Raw genomic sequence first — 15,750 nt, forward strand, 5'->3', positions numbered from 1 at the left:
AAATACAGCTGAAAGTAGCACACATATGAAACTGAACTTTTATCTTGAGACAAGCATTAATAAAATAAGTGAACTTATCTCTTTAAGTCAACCAAAAAATATATTTCTGATTTTTGCTAAGAGATTCTAACTGGTGATGCAATAGTATGTAGCAATGTATTTAAGTAAATTTGTAAAATGAAAACTTTCATAATGCCAACTCTTTCACAATGCACAATACCTGCCAGTGTTAACTCATAAGCATTCTAAATCTTGTAAATTAATAAAACAATTATTATTTGTATATTGAATATTTGGTCACATATTGTAGCTTCGGAATTTGCTAATGATCAGTCTTTCTCCAAAAAAAGTATTCACTTGTTACAAAGACATTTCATTATCAGTGACAAGACTGCCTCTCTCACCTTGCCACTCTTTAAAAATCATCTCATGAAGCTTTCATTTAATGTTCCTTCAAACGAGAACTACCTTCTAGGTAGAACTCTGTCATCATCATAATTACATGTTTAAATGATTCCTAAATCTATCACATGATCCTGTCTTAATAAATTCCATTATTTGCCTTCACTCTCAAAATGACTTGATTTGTTTACGAGAGTTGGAGTGACATATTTTTTAAGGGAAAAGGGACTGGGTTAGAATACTTTCTTTTTGCAGGTGGAGTGACTTCAGGCAATCTGTTGCAGTCTATTGGGCTTAGCATCCCCACATGTAAAATGAGTCACTTTTCTTCAGGACGCTGCCATAAATATTCAGTAAACTATTCATGTTGAGCTGCCCATACAGCTTCTGTATGCAAAAGACTTGCAGAATATAACAAATTATATGATTATTTACATAATGAGTTTTGAAGTGTTGGTTTCTGAGTTACCAGCATGCCTATAATTTATTTTTATGATATTTGTGGACTCTGTTTACAAATGACAGGAACAGACAGGGATAAATACAGAACACAGCCAGTGCAGAATATTGTGAACTTATCCTGGGAATGCTTTCTTGTGTCATGTAGCTGGGAGAAAAATCATGATTGTTGCCCATTGAATACATAGAACTCATCAATTATTGTACCTTCTTTTCAGATAGATTTACTTTCTTTACTGTTTAATATGTCTCATATCTTTCACTTTTTATTATGTTTTACTAGCAAAATTATGAAAATTAACTATGTAATTAGGAGTATTACTGTATAATTACTTTTGCAATAAGTAAGTATATTTCCCTAAAGTTGGCAATATTTGGAACAACATATTAATCAATGGGTTTGTTAATTCTTGTACTAAACCGGGACCACACTAATTACAATTGTATTGTGATATTTCTTTTATTAACTATAATTGGACTTTTTATTTGGACTAAACAAATAAAGAAACTATCCTGTATTGTTAAGAATATTTTTCACTATCCTGGGTGTTTTGCTATTCCAGATAAAATTGAGAATATTTTTCAAGCTCTGTGAAGAACTGAGATGGGATTTTGATGGAAATTGCAATGAACTTGTAGATTGCTTTTGGTAAGATGGACATTTTTATTCTGTTACTCCTGCTGATCCATGAGCATGGGAGATCTTTCCATCTTCTGAGGTCTTCTCCGATTTTTTTTCCTCAGGGACTTGAAGTCCTTGTCATAGAAATCTTTCACTCGCCTGGTTAGAATCACACCAAAGTATTTTATATTATTTGTGACTATTGTGCACAGTGTTATTTTCCTAATTTTTTTCAGTCCTTTTATCTTTTGAGTAGAGGAAGACTCCTGATTTTTTTGAGTTAATTGTATATCCAGCCAGTTTGCTGAAGTTATTTATCAGCTGTAGAAATTCTCTGGAGGAATTTTTGGGGTTGCTTATGTATCCTATTATATCATCTGCAAATAGTGATACCTTGACTTCTTCCTTTCCAATATGTATCCCTTTGATGCACTTTTGCTCTGGCTAGAACATTAAGTACTATATTGAATAAATAGGGATAGAGTGGGCAGCCTTATTCTGTCCCTGATTTTCGTGAGATTGCTTCAAGTTTCTCTCCATTCAGTTTGATGTTGGCTATTGGAATGTGCATTGCTTTTACTATGTTTGGGTATATGCCTTAAATTCTTGATCTTCCCAAGATTAGTAACATGTAGGGGTGTTGTACTTTGTCAAAGGCTTTTACTGCAATGAGATGATCATGCATTTTTTCTTTGAGTTTGTTTATATAGTAGACTACAATGATGGATTTCCATATATTAAACCAACCTTGCATTCCAGGAATGAAGCCTTCCTAATCATGGTGAATGATCATTTTGATATGTTCTTGGATTCAGTTTGCATAATTTTATTGAGTATTTTTGTATCGATATTCATCACAGGAAGTAGAGGGAGGGAGAGATCTGGCAGGGAGTGAGAAGGGGGAGTGAAAAAGTGGGGTACAATCAGGTATGAGAAAAGACAGGAGAGAAGGACAGAGGATAAAGAGATTCAGGAAATTGAACAGAAATATGTAGCAATGGGGGAATGGGGAACTAGGGGTAGCCATTCCCAGATGCCAGGAAAGAGAGAGGATCCCAGAATCCAACGAGGATGATATTAGCCAAAATACCAACGAAGGGAAGATAGAACCTAAAGAAACCACCTCCAGTAGATAGACATGGCACCCAGTTGAGGGATGGGACCACCCACCCATCTCAAAAATTTTAAACCAGAATTTTTTCTGTCTAAAGGAAAAGTAAAAGAGAGAAGAAAATGGAGCAGAGACTGAAAGAAAGGTCTTCCAGAGACATCCTTCTCCCCCCTCCCCAGATTTATCCCATCTGCAGCCACCAAACCCTGACACTAGTTTATTCCCTTTTGAAAGTGAGATTCAAATATCCTCATTTGGATATTCCTTCTTCTTTAGTTCTGTAGAGTGTAGCATGGCTATCTTATATTTTATGGATAACATTCACTTATATGTGAATATATACCATACATGCCATTTGGAGTCTGGGTTACCTCACTCAGGATGATATTCCCAAGTTGCATCAATTTGCCTGCAAAATTCATGATGTCTTTGTTTTAATAGCTGAATAACATTTCATGGTGTAAACAGTTGAGGGACATCTAGGTTATTTCAAGTTTCTGGCTATTACAATTATAATTGATATAAACATAGTTGAGCAGGTACCTTGTGGTATAGGGAAGCATCTTTTGGGTATATGCCCAGGAGAGGTATAGCTGGATTGTGAGATAGAAATATCCCCAGTCTTCTTAGAAACTGACAAACTGATTTCCAAAGTGGTTGTATAAGTTTGCTTCCCATTAGCAATAGCGGAGTGTTCCCATGCTCCACACCCTCTCACGCATATGCTATCACTTGAACTTTTTTATCTCAGCCATCCTGATGTGTGTAACATGCTTCAATATCCTTAGGGCTTATAGGACTGAAATAACTAGCCCCTTGGGATTGAGAAACTACTAGATTCTCGGACTTCTCATTTATAGACGACCATTGTTGAGTTAGTTGGGCTGCAGGCTATAAGTCATTACAATAAATTCCATTAATATATAAAGACCTTCCGTAAGTTCTGTGACTCTAGAGAACCCTGACCAACAGAGCATCTTACTGTGTTTTTCAAGTCTCAGGTCTGTAACAATGAAACCATTAGAGGCAAATAGATGGGATATGCCTGGAGATATTAGAATGAGTAAGAATGTGGGGAACAACCCCATAATCACAGTAAACAGAAGAAAGACTCACAAACAGCATTACATTGAAGTAAAAAGTAGCACAGAAAGAAAACATTACAGAGGCGAACATCTCAATATAGGACAGCACTAAACCTCAACAATGTATAAAATAAACAAACCTGTCATTACCATCCCATCCCCAAAAATGTTATTAATAATATTCGTAAGACCTAGAAAACAATGAAAAATATATATGAAGGCAGAAAAGTGTCTGAGAAGCAAAAATAGTCTTGGTTCTGACCTAAGTACCATCAGTTGCACAATATCTGATTTGAAATTATATTATGTAGCCCTAATCACAATACAAAACAAAACAACTAAACAGCATGTTGTTGACTACGAAACAGATATTTAAATGTAGAGATGAAATACTTCTAAAAGTATATGTAAAGTCAGAACCTAGTCAGGCAGCTAATACTGTAATATCGAGGTCTAAACAAAGCCTTTCTGAATAAACTTTCTACAATTCAGAGAATAACAGCAATAACTGGCCGATGAAGTTTCATCAGACTAAAACTTTTCTACATATTAAAGGAAGCAGATAGATCTGGAGAAGGATATCTTTCAGCTGAGCATGAGATAGGGGAATAATTCCGGGAAAAATATATATATATATATTTCTGCTTGCTATGGAGAGGCATGTGGGTGTAGAATAGTAAAGCAAGGTGTCTATGTTGCAATGAGTTATCTGGGGGAATGGAAGAATAAGTAGATAAAGCTACACACACACACACACACACACACACACACACACACTTAGAAGGAAACTGTCTATTCAAAGGAAAGTAGGGTTGAGGCTCTCTTAGAGGGGCATGTAGTGTGAGGGGATGCTCTTATTTTCGTAATGAAATACATGTATACTGTTCATGTATAGGAAATTGATCCGTTGATTAAAACATCCTTTGGCAGGGATTGTTTCCTGGGGCGCATAGCAGTTATTCAGGATGGAGTACTGCCTACAAATACCCAGCATGTGCTGCAGCATGCTTGCTTTCAGGCTAGAAGAGAGGCAGCTTGGGGGCACATGGGAGTGTTTTAGTAGATTATTTGGGATTTAGAAGATTTCTCTTCTGTTTTACCTTCATGCTTTGAATGTGTATTTCTAGATATGTTAAACATCCAAATTTTCAAAATTTTGAAATTAATTATGGGGAACTCAAGCAAAAGGAAAAAAAATATAGAATCACTTTTAAAAGTCTAAAAAGAAATAGATCTGTGGATGTGTAGCTGAGAGAGAGAGAGAGAGAGAGAGAGAGAGAGAGAGAGAGAGAGAGAGATTCGGTTTAAACTACTTTCCATTTGGTAACTTTTGGGCCCTGAGGAAACTATGATAGCCTCAGTTCTTTCCTTTTCTTTGTTTATTTGTTTCTTTGTTTCTTTGTTCCTTTGTTTCTTTGTTCCTTTGTTTCTTTGTTTGTTTCTTTCTTTCTTTTCTTCCTTCCTTCTTTCTTTCTGTTTAAATTTATTTGTTTACTTATTCACTTTATATCCTGCTCATAGCCCTCCTCCTGTTCACTCTCCCAAAGTTCTTCCCAATCCCCTTCCCCATCTCCTTGAACAGGTGGGAGCCCTCCTAGGTATCATCCCCACCCTGGTACTTCAAGTCTCTGTGATGTCCTCACTCACTGAGCCCAGTCAAGATACCCCAGCAAGAAGAACATACTCCAAAATGCAGGCAACAGCTTTTGCAATAGTCCTTGTTCCATTTGTTCATGACCCACATGAAGATCAAGCTGCACTTGATGTGCAGGGAGGACTAGGTCCAGCCCATGTATGTTCTTTGGTTGCTGATTCAAACTCTGAGAGTCCCAAGGGTGCAGGTTAGTTGAGTCTGTTTATCTTCCTATCCCTAAAGGGGCTGTGATTCTTCCTCCTATTCTTCTATAAGAGTCTCCAAACTCCATTTACACTTTGGCTGGGTCAGTTGTGTTTGAGGCCTCTCAGGACAGCCATACATGACTCCTATAAGCAAGCATAACAGAGTATCCTCAATAGGGTCAGGGATTGGTCTTTGAATATGCAACCCAAATTATATTTCACAGACCAAAGGAGGTTGGGCTGGAAGGAGGTTTGAGTCTCACTTGGAAGGAGAAATTGAATGGTCGTGGAAGGCAGGTGGAGGGAGGAAATGGTGAGGGAGGGAATAGGGAAGGAAGTGGGGGAAGTTTCAGGGTCTGGTGTTGGGAGGGGCAGGTGAATGGCAGGATAGCTATGAGAATAAATGGAAATCTGCAATCAAGAGTTGTGGGGTGGGCAGGTTGAGAGTATCTACAGAAAGAGATGGAGACCTGATATTGCAGAGGTGCCCAAGAATCAATTAGGGTGTCCCTAGCTGTGACTCGCAGCATTGGGAATATTGAACCTGGGGAGGCTTCCTCTGTGGCCAGGAAGAAACCCAGGTGATGTAATAGGGACACCCACCCACACAGCTTCTGACCTAAAATTAATCCTATCTACAAGAAATGCAGGGATTGAGGATGAAGCAGATACTGATGGAGTGGCCAATCAATAACTGGCCCAACTTGAGATTCAGCCTATGTTCAAACCTACATTTTTAAATCAAGAAAATATTTGGTGTGGGGTGGGTGCGGGGTGGAGTTGGTACTTGATTCAGAGTATGTTCTGAATATCAAAGGATTAAAGGAGCACACAAACACACACACACACACACACACGCACACTCACACACACACACACACACACACACACAGCTTTATGTATTTAGCATGTTCTAAATCCACAAAATTATTTTTCTCTTTTTTTCTGGGAAAAGTATAAAAAAAAATAAGTGTTCTTTTTAACCATAGAAACAGAACCATTGGAACCATTGTGAGATTTGGGAAAGTGGAGTGGAAAAAAACAGACAGGGACAGAGACATGTTTCTTGATAACAAAATTCATTTTTAGATTTACCTTTGCCACTTCTACACACCCCGCCTTGAATGTCCCATTGTGTGGATTGAGAGTTCAGTTTCCTTTTCTCTAAATCATTTTTTAAAAGCTGCTGCTACTATTTGGTGATAAATTTGCTGTTCAGAAGAGAGAATTTGTGGTAGTTAAAATTTAAAATAATTTTCATTCATTAGTTCTTAAATACTGTGATTTGAAAGTTCCTTTTTTTTCTCTTAAGTCAGGTGTTAAGTTTTATCTCCAGTTTAAGTAAGTTACAATGGCGGTCTCTGAGCAGAGTAGGACTACTGCCCATGTCAATGGGGTCAGCCGGGCTCTGTGTCTTTAGCACCATATGTGGTCATAATTTGAAGATATCATTGAATAAGAAAGTTTGCCCTCTGCAGACAAAAATATCACTGGACATAGAGCCCCAGAACTGTGAGCATTGCATGTGTGTTCCGCTCATTACAAACCACTTTCTCTAAGTTTTTTGTTTGCTCATTAGTTTGTTTTTTCTGTTTTTCCCCCTGAAGCAGACTGAATGACCAAGTAATAATTATCCCTGTGAGATTGCTGCATGTCAGAATAATCTTCTACATATTATTCTATATGTGACACAGGTTAGTACTTATTTTGAAAAACCATGTAACTTAAAGGTTAGAAAACCCACAGCTTAGAAATTTGTTTTGATCATGGTTTCTTGGGCTTGGAGAAGAAAGTAAATACAATATAATTAGAAGCTAAGAAACATTAGTTTTTGACCAAAGTTAAATTTTTGGGGTGGGGGGGTGGTTGGGAAGCAGGGGGAGGGAGGATGAGATAGGGCATTTATGGATGGGAAACTGGGAAAGGGAATAGCATTTGAAATGTAAATAAAATATATCCAATAAAGAAAAAGAAAAAATGTAATTTGCAAAGCTATGTCCAATACTCCTTCCAGTCCTATTGAAAGAAATATTAAATTTTAAATTTATCTTGCCTAACAATCTCTTTGACTCTGATGGCATTCACCTGCAGCCTAAAGCCTACAGTAGAATGGGACTCATAGAATTAATAGCAGCATCCTCCAGTACTCTCTGTGGGATGGATCAGCAGGGCTCCTTTTATTTAGAATAATTTCACTTCAGTTATGTAACCACCCAGCAAGACCTGGGATACAAAGCAGTGCTAAAGCCTCAAAATTCTATATCATAGTAGAGAAGATTAAAAAAAAGTCAGTCTCATTTCCCCTCAAAATAATAAATATCTCAGAAACCTTTCTTTATGTTTGATTCCAGTAATTGATTCCAATAAAGTTCTAAATAAGAAAGTCATTCAGTGGTAGAAATTATAAGAAAAGCCCATTATTTGTGGTTAATGATACTTTTGATAGTCAAAACATTGTATCTGTGGAAATAAAATTAATTGCTATGCATTATAATATTTCTGTTCTCATTTCTATATTTACATATAATATTATTTTTGTGTTGCTGTATTATTAGTATGATCAAAAGTTTGTAACACATACTGAAATTATTTCTTCACTACAGTTTTGTAGGCACAAATTCATGTTCTGTTATACACTAAAACAAACGTGAAGCTATTTCTTTTGTGCATACTCTTACAGTATACACACACACACACACACACGCACAGTGCATAAATATTAGCAGCATATACATGAACACACATTCTCACAGCATACACACACACACACACAAACACACACACAATCACACAACAAGCACACACAGACTTCCAAGAGAATAAAGAAAAGACAGCACAATTTAGATTTTAAAACTATGGAAATTCTAAGCACTGATAGTGTGCTTGAAATTAGTATAGCCATTGAATTTATCACTTCTATTTAGTTACCGCATTTCAAGTATTATAAACACCCAGAGAATGTATTAATTATAGTTTTGAATTTTCAGATGTTTGTGTTTGACTAGGAATGTATGTAGAGACCATGAAGAGAGAAGGGGTGCCTGGGAAGAAGAGGTAATAAGGTGGGCAAGTAGTAAAATGTATACAGAGGAAAGGTGAGTGGGAGAACACTGACTATGGTCATAAGATTTAAACAGGAAAGGAATTGGAGATACTTGGGAGAGTATGAGGTGACAGAGGAGAATTAACCAAAACTTTTGGTGTAAGAAGTCATATGTAACCTCTTCTCTGTAAGCTAATTGAAATGTTATTTTCTTCAAATAATGGAGGGCACCTATATGAGTGGACTATGTATACACAGAAGCTACGGATGGTCAAATAACATCCCAATACCAGGTGTAAAAATTCTTTCTGGTAAGGTATTGATCAGGAACACTACAGGAGTTGCAAAACCAGCATATACTATTGGTCTTCTCATGTTTTTGCTATTCTACTGTAACCAGATGATATGACCTTGTCATTGAAGATACTATACTTCTTGGTTGCAAGGTAAGGAGAAATTGAGATATAACTGAATTGGAAATGTCCTCCCTGCTAGCTATTGAACATAACTCTGAAGGATCCTACTGAAAAATATCAGTTTTTCCCCTAATATTACCTTATATATTATATTTCCAAACTTTCAAGGAAGATATTTTTGGACCAATAGCTTTTTTTTTTTGGCAACATTCTCAGATTGGATTTGATCTATTTTCACAGGAGAAATATCATGCCTTGCTAAAATGGAATTTCTCAGGTTTTAATGTAAGAAAATTATGTCTACATAATTAAAAGTATCTTTTGGGATAGGTTACTGTCATTTGCTGTCTGAAAAACTCATGTACTGTTTTTCAGTCTGGTTCCTGAGGCTCCAGAGTCTCCAAGGTCTCTCTAGCATCCAGACAAACTTAAAGACCTGATGCTTATGGAGAAGATTCCAAATGAAATTCTCCTCTGTGGCTGTCTGTCAGAAGTTCTGTTTTCTGCTACGTTGGAGGACTTTACAACCACATTGAGCACTAATTATAATAGTAACTGTTATTCACCTAAGCTAATTGTCTGGTTGGAGGCCTATTACTAAATATACTTACCATTTCTAGTTTTCTCTGAACTCTGGCTTGCTGCTTCAACTCAACTCTTCTGGCTCAAACCTCTCTCTAAGCTGATTGACTCAAGCTAGCTTCTCTAAGCTCTTCACAGAATTGCTCTGCTTTGCCTCAACCTAATTTTGGAAAATTGTTCTAATCTTCTGGCTCCTTTTTATGCTCTGGCTTCAAGTGCCTCTGCTGACCTGTACTGAACGGCATGAATTCATAAATAAACTCAACTTCACTGCACTGACTCCTAACTCATCGATCCAAACTGAACTTTCTTCACTCAACTGCCTTCCAATAGCCATGCTTTCAAACATATGTGTGTGTGTGTGTGTACGTGTACATGTACATGTATCTGTATCTGTATATGTATATGTATCTGTATCTGTATCTGTATATGTATATGTATATGTATATGTATATGTATATGTATATGTATATGTATATGTATATGTATGTATGCTGGCAAAAGACACCACCCAAGACAACTCTTATAAAGGTAAATATTTAGTTAGGGTTGGCTTACAATTTCATAGATCCAGCCCATTATCTTCATGGCAGGCAGCATGACAGCATTCACACAAACATGGTACTGGAGTAGGAGGTGAGAGTTCTAAATTTTGATCTGATTGAAGAAAGCAGCCAGGAGAAAACTCTCTCTGGATAGAGCTTGAGGATGGAACCTCAAAGCCCACTCCCATGGTGGCTTACTTCTTCCAACAAGACCATACCTATTCCAAAACGGGCACACTTCCTAATAGTGTCACTCTCTGTGGGTCAAACATTGAAACACATGAGTTTATAGGGGACAAATCTATTCATACCACTAAACCAACATTGTTTGGGAGTAGAGGTGTGTACCAAAGGTATATCTATAGTGCAGACAGAGTAATCCTGCTGATGAATTTAAAATTCATCAGTAACTGGTATGATTTCTTGATCAAAATTTCCTGGCTAAAATGATTTTTGATCCCATTAAGGCACAGTAATCAATTTTATGCCCTGTTTAAAATATATCTCAGTGGCTATTAGCCCAAATGCTTGAATTACCCTAGATGCCTAGAACAAATGAAACTCAAGACAGATGATCAAAATGCGAATGCTTCACTCCTTCTTTAAAAAGGGAACAAGAATACCCTTGGCAGGGAAGAGAGAGGCAAAGATTAAAACAGAGACTGAAGGAACACCCATTCAGAGCCTGCCCCACCTGTGACCCATACATATACAGCCACCCATATACACAAGATGGATGAAGCAAAGAAGTACAGGCCGACAGGAGCCGGATGTAGATCGCTCCTGAGAGACATAGCCAGAATACAGCAAATACAGAGGCGAATGCCAGCAGCAAACCACTGAACTGAGAATAGGACCCCCGTTGAAGGAATCAGAGAAAGAACTGGAAGTGCTTGAAGGGGCTCGAGACCCCATATGTACAACAATGCCAAGCAACCAGAGCTTCCAGGGACTAAGCCACTACCTAAAGACTATACATGGACTGACCCTGGACTCTGACCTCATAGGTAGCAATGAATATCCTAGTAAGAGCACCAGTGTAAGGGGAAGCCCTGGGTCCTGCTAAGACTGAACCCCCAGTGAACTAGACTGTTGGGGGGAGGGCAGCAATGGGGGGAGAGTGGGGAGGGGAACACCCATAAGGAAGGGGAGGGGGGAGGGGGATGTTTGCCCGGAAACCGGGAAAGGGAATAACACTCGAAATGTATATAAGAAATACTCAAGTTAATAAAAAAATAAATTAATAAAAATTACAAAAAATAAAATATAAATCAGATTATTTTTATTAGTTTTCAACTAGTATAGATGAGATTATAATACAAGAATTTTTTGTAAAATTCTATTGGATATATTTATTTACATTTCAAATGTTATCCCCTTTTCGGTTTCCCGTCAATAACACCCTATCCCATCTTCCTCCCTCTTCTTCTATAAGGGTTTCACACTTCTCCAAGCACTCCCCATCCTGCTTCCTCACCCTGGTGTTTCCCTACACTGGGGGTTCCAGAATTTGCATGACCAAGGGCTTCTCTTCCCATTGGTGCCCAATAAGGCCATCCTCTGCTACATACGAAGCTGGAGCCAAGGGTCTGTCCATATGTACTCTTTGAATAGTAGTTTAGTCCCCGGGATGTCTGGTTGGTTGGTATTGTTCTTATGAGGTTGAAAGTCCCTTCGGTTCCTTCAATTCTTTCTCTAACTCCTACAATGGGGACCCTGTTCTTAGTTCAATGGTTTGCTGCTAGCACTCACATCTGTATTTGTCATGCTCTGGCAGAGCCTCTCAGGAGACAGCTATATCGGGCTCCTGTTAACATGCACTTATTAGCATCATCAATATTTTGTGGGTTTGGTGGCTGGAGGTGTATGGGTTGGATCCACAGGTCAGGTAGGCCCTGAAAGGCTATTCCATTAGTCTCTGTTCTAATCATTGTCTCAATATCTTCCTCTATGAATATTTTTATTCCCCCCTTTAAGAAGAACTAAAGCATTTGCATTTTGGTTATCTTTCTTCTTGAGCTTCATGTGGTTTGTGGATTGTATCTTGGGTAATTCAAGCTTTGGAGCTAATATCCACTTATCAGTGAGTGCCTACCGTGTGTGTGTGTGTGTGTGTGTGTGTGTGTGTGTGTGTGTATGTGTGTGCATGTGTGTGTGTGTGTGTTTTGATGTTTTCTGTAATTGGATTACCTCACTCAGAATGATATTTTCTAGTTCAATCCGTTTTCCTATGAATTTCATGAAGTCCTTGTTTTTGATAGCTGAGTAGTATTCCATTGTGTAGATGTACCATATTTTCAGTATCCATTCCTCTGTTGAAGTGTATCTCGGTTCTTTCAAGCTTCTGGCTATTATAAATGAGGCTGCTATGAACATAATAGAGTATGTATCCTTGTTATATGTTGTAGCATCTTTTGGGTATATTTACAGGAATTGTACAGCTGGGTCCTCAGGTAGTACTATGTTCGATTTTCTGAGGAATCTCCAGACAGATTTCCAGAATAGTTGTACCAGTTTGAAGTCCCGCCAACAATGGAGGAGTGTTCCTCTTTGTCTACATCCTGGCCAGCATCTCTTGTCACCTGAGTTTTTGACCTTAGCCATTCTGAACCATGTAAGGTGGAAGCTCAGGGTTGCTTTGATTTTCAATTCCCTGAAGACTAAGGATGTTGAACATTTCTTTAGGTACTACTCAGCTATTCGATATTTCACAGCTGAAAATTTTTGTTTTGCTCTATAACCCATTTTTATTAGGTTTATTTGACTCTTTGGAGTCTAACTTCTTGAGTTCTTTGTATATATTGGATATTAGCCCTCTATTGGATATAGGATTGTTAAGATCTTTTCCACATCTGTTGGTTGCCATTTTGTCTTACTGACAGTGCCCTTTGCCTTACAGAAGCTTTATTTTAAAATAAATTGTTTAAGTACTTCTCAGCTTTTCGAGATTCCTCAGTTGTAAATTCTTTGTTTAGCTCTGTACCCCATTTTTAACTAGGTTTATTTTGTTCTCTGAGGTCTAACTTCTTGAGTTTTTTGTATATTTTAGATATTAGCTCTCAATTGAAAGTAGGGTTGGTAAAGATCTTTTCCTCGATCTGTGGCTTGCCCTTTGGTCCTACTGACAGTGTCCTTTGCCTTTCAAAACTTTTAAAGTTTATTAGATCCCATTTGTAGATTATTGATCTCAGAGCATGAGCCATTGGTGTTTTGTTCAGGAATATTTCCCCTGTGCAGATGTGTCCAAGGCTCTTTCCCACTTTCTCTTCTATTAGACTCATGAAACTAGTTTTATGTGGAGGTTCTTGATTCACTTGGACTTGAGGTTTATAAAAGAGATAAGAATGGAGCACTGGGACCCCACTGGAGGAGTTAGAGAAAGGGCTGAAAGAGCTGAAGGGGTTTATAACCCCATAGGAAGAACAACAATATGAACCAACCAGACAGCCCAGAGCTCCCGGCGACTATATCACCAACCAAAGAGTACACATGTAGGGACCCATGGCTCCAGCTGTATATTTAGCAGAAGAAGGCATTGACTGCCATCCATATGAGGAGAAGCCCTTGGTCCTGTGAAGTCTCATTTCCCCAGTGTAGGGGACTAACAGGGTGTTGAGTTGCTAGTCAGCGGGTGGGAGGGAGAACATCCTCACAGAAGGAGCAGGGGGATAGAAGAGGTTAGAACCAGGAAAGGGAATATTTGAAATGTAAATCCATAAAATATCAAAGAAAAAATTTTTAAAAAGAATAGATCAATTTGCATTCTATACATGCTGACTGACGAATATGTTGAAAATGCTGTCTTTTTCCCACTGGATAGTTTTGGCTTCTTTGTAAAATGTCAAACATCCCTATTCATCAAGGAAATGCAAATCAAAACAATACTGAGATTCCACCTTACAGCAATTAGAATGGCTAAGATCACTCAGGTGACAGCAGATGATGGCAAGAATGTAAAGAAAGAGTAACACTCCTCTATTGCTGGTGGGACCGCAAGCTGGTAAAATCACTTTGGAAATTAATCTGGCAATTCCTCATAATATTATAAATAGTTCTACCTGAAGACCCAGCCATACCACTCCTTGGCATATACTCAAAAGATGTTCCAACATATAATAAGGACCCACACTGAATTATGATTATAGAATTCTTATTTATGATAGCCAGAAGCTGGGAACAACCCAGATACCCCTCAACAGAGTAATGAACACAGAGAAAAGTAGAGAGGATCAGAAAAATTTAATTAAAATATGTAGCAGTGTGGGATGGGGAAATGGATGTAGCCCTAGAAAGTCCCAGGTGCCAGAGACCCAAGAGGTTCCTAGGAGACAACTGGGATAACATTAGCCAAAATATCGAACAAAAGGAATACGGTATTTGTAGAGATCACCTCTAGTAGGTAGACGAGGCCTCCAGTTGAGGTAAGGGGTCACACACCCATCTCAGAATTTAAATTTTTTAACCCAGAAATATCCCTGTCCCAGGGAAAGATAGGGACAAAAAAATAAAACAGAGAGTGAAGGAAAGGCCATTCAGAGACTACCCCACCCAGGGTTCTATCCCATCTCTAGACACCAAACCCCAGCACTATTGCTGATGCCAAGAACTTCTTGCTGACAGAGCCTTGTATGGCTATTCTCTGAGAAATTCTACAAGCACCTGACCAATGCAGATGCAGATACTCACAGTCAACCACCTGATTGAGCCCTGGGATCCCAATACAAAAGCTAGAAGGAGGACTGAAGGAGCTGAAGGGGATAGCATCCACATAGGAAGAACAATATCAACTAACTGGACCACCCAGAGCTCCCGGGGACTAAACCACCAACCAAATAGTATACATTGAAGTTTCCAAGGCTCCAGATACTTATGTAGGCGATGATGGCTTTATCATCTTCAATGGGATGGGAGGTTCTTGTTCCTCTGGAGGCTTAATGCATTAGCATAGGAAGATGCTAGAGTGGTGAGGTGGGAGTAGTTGGGTGAGTGGAGGGGCACCCTCATGGTGGCAAAGGGGAGAGGAGAGAGAAGCAGGGCCTGGGATGCGGTGTTTGTGGAGGGGAAACCAGAATGAGGGATATTATTTGAAATGTAAGTGAATAAAATATTTAATAACAAAAATTATTTAAATATAATTCAGTATTTACATTCAATATTCATATTTGTTTTAGTCAGGATTTCTATTTCTGTAACAAAATACTGTGGCCAAAAAACAAGTTGGGAAGAAAATGTTTATTCGGTTTACATATCCAGATTGGAAGAAGTCATCATTGGAGAAAGTCAGGACAAGAACTCAAGCAGGGATGGAACTGTTTCCAGGAGATTATGCAAAGTCCATCAGGCCTGTGGTTTATTGTCTTGCAACCCCCGGCTTGCTCAGCCTGCTTTCTTATAGAACCCAGAACTACCATCCCAGGGATGAGACCTCTCACAATGGACTGAGCACTCCAGCATTGATCACTAATTGAGAAAATTCCTTACAGCTCTATCTCATGAAGATATTTCCTCACCTGAGGTTCCATTCTTTGTTATGACGCTACCTGTGTCCAGTTGACACACAGAATCAACCAGTACAACTGGCCTCTTGTTAACTTTCCATACAAATACATCACTATTAAGCCAAAACCTTGACTTTCTTACCCAAGA

This window comes from Rattus norvegicus, chromosome 2 (assembly GCF_021556685.1).
Source record: "Rattus norvegicus strain SHRSP/BbbUtx chromosome 2, alternate assembly SHRSP_T2T, whole genome shotgun sequence".
Classification (NCBI taxonomy): Eukaryota; Metazoa; Chordata; class Mammalia; order Rodentia; family Muridae; genus Rattus; species Rattus norvegicus.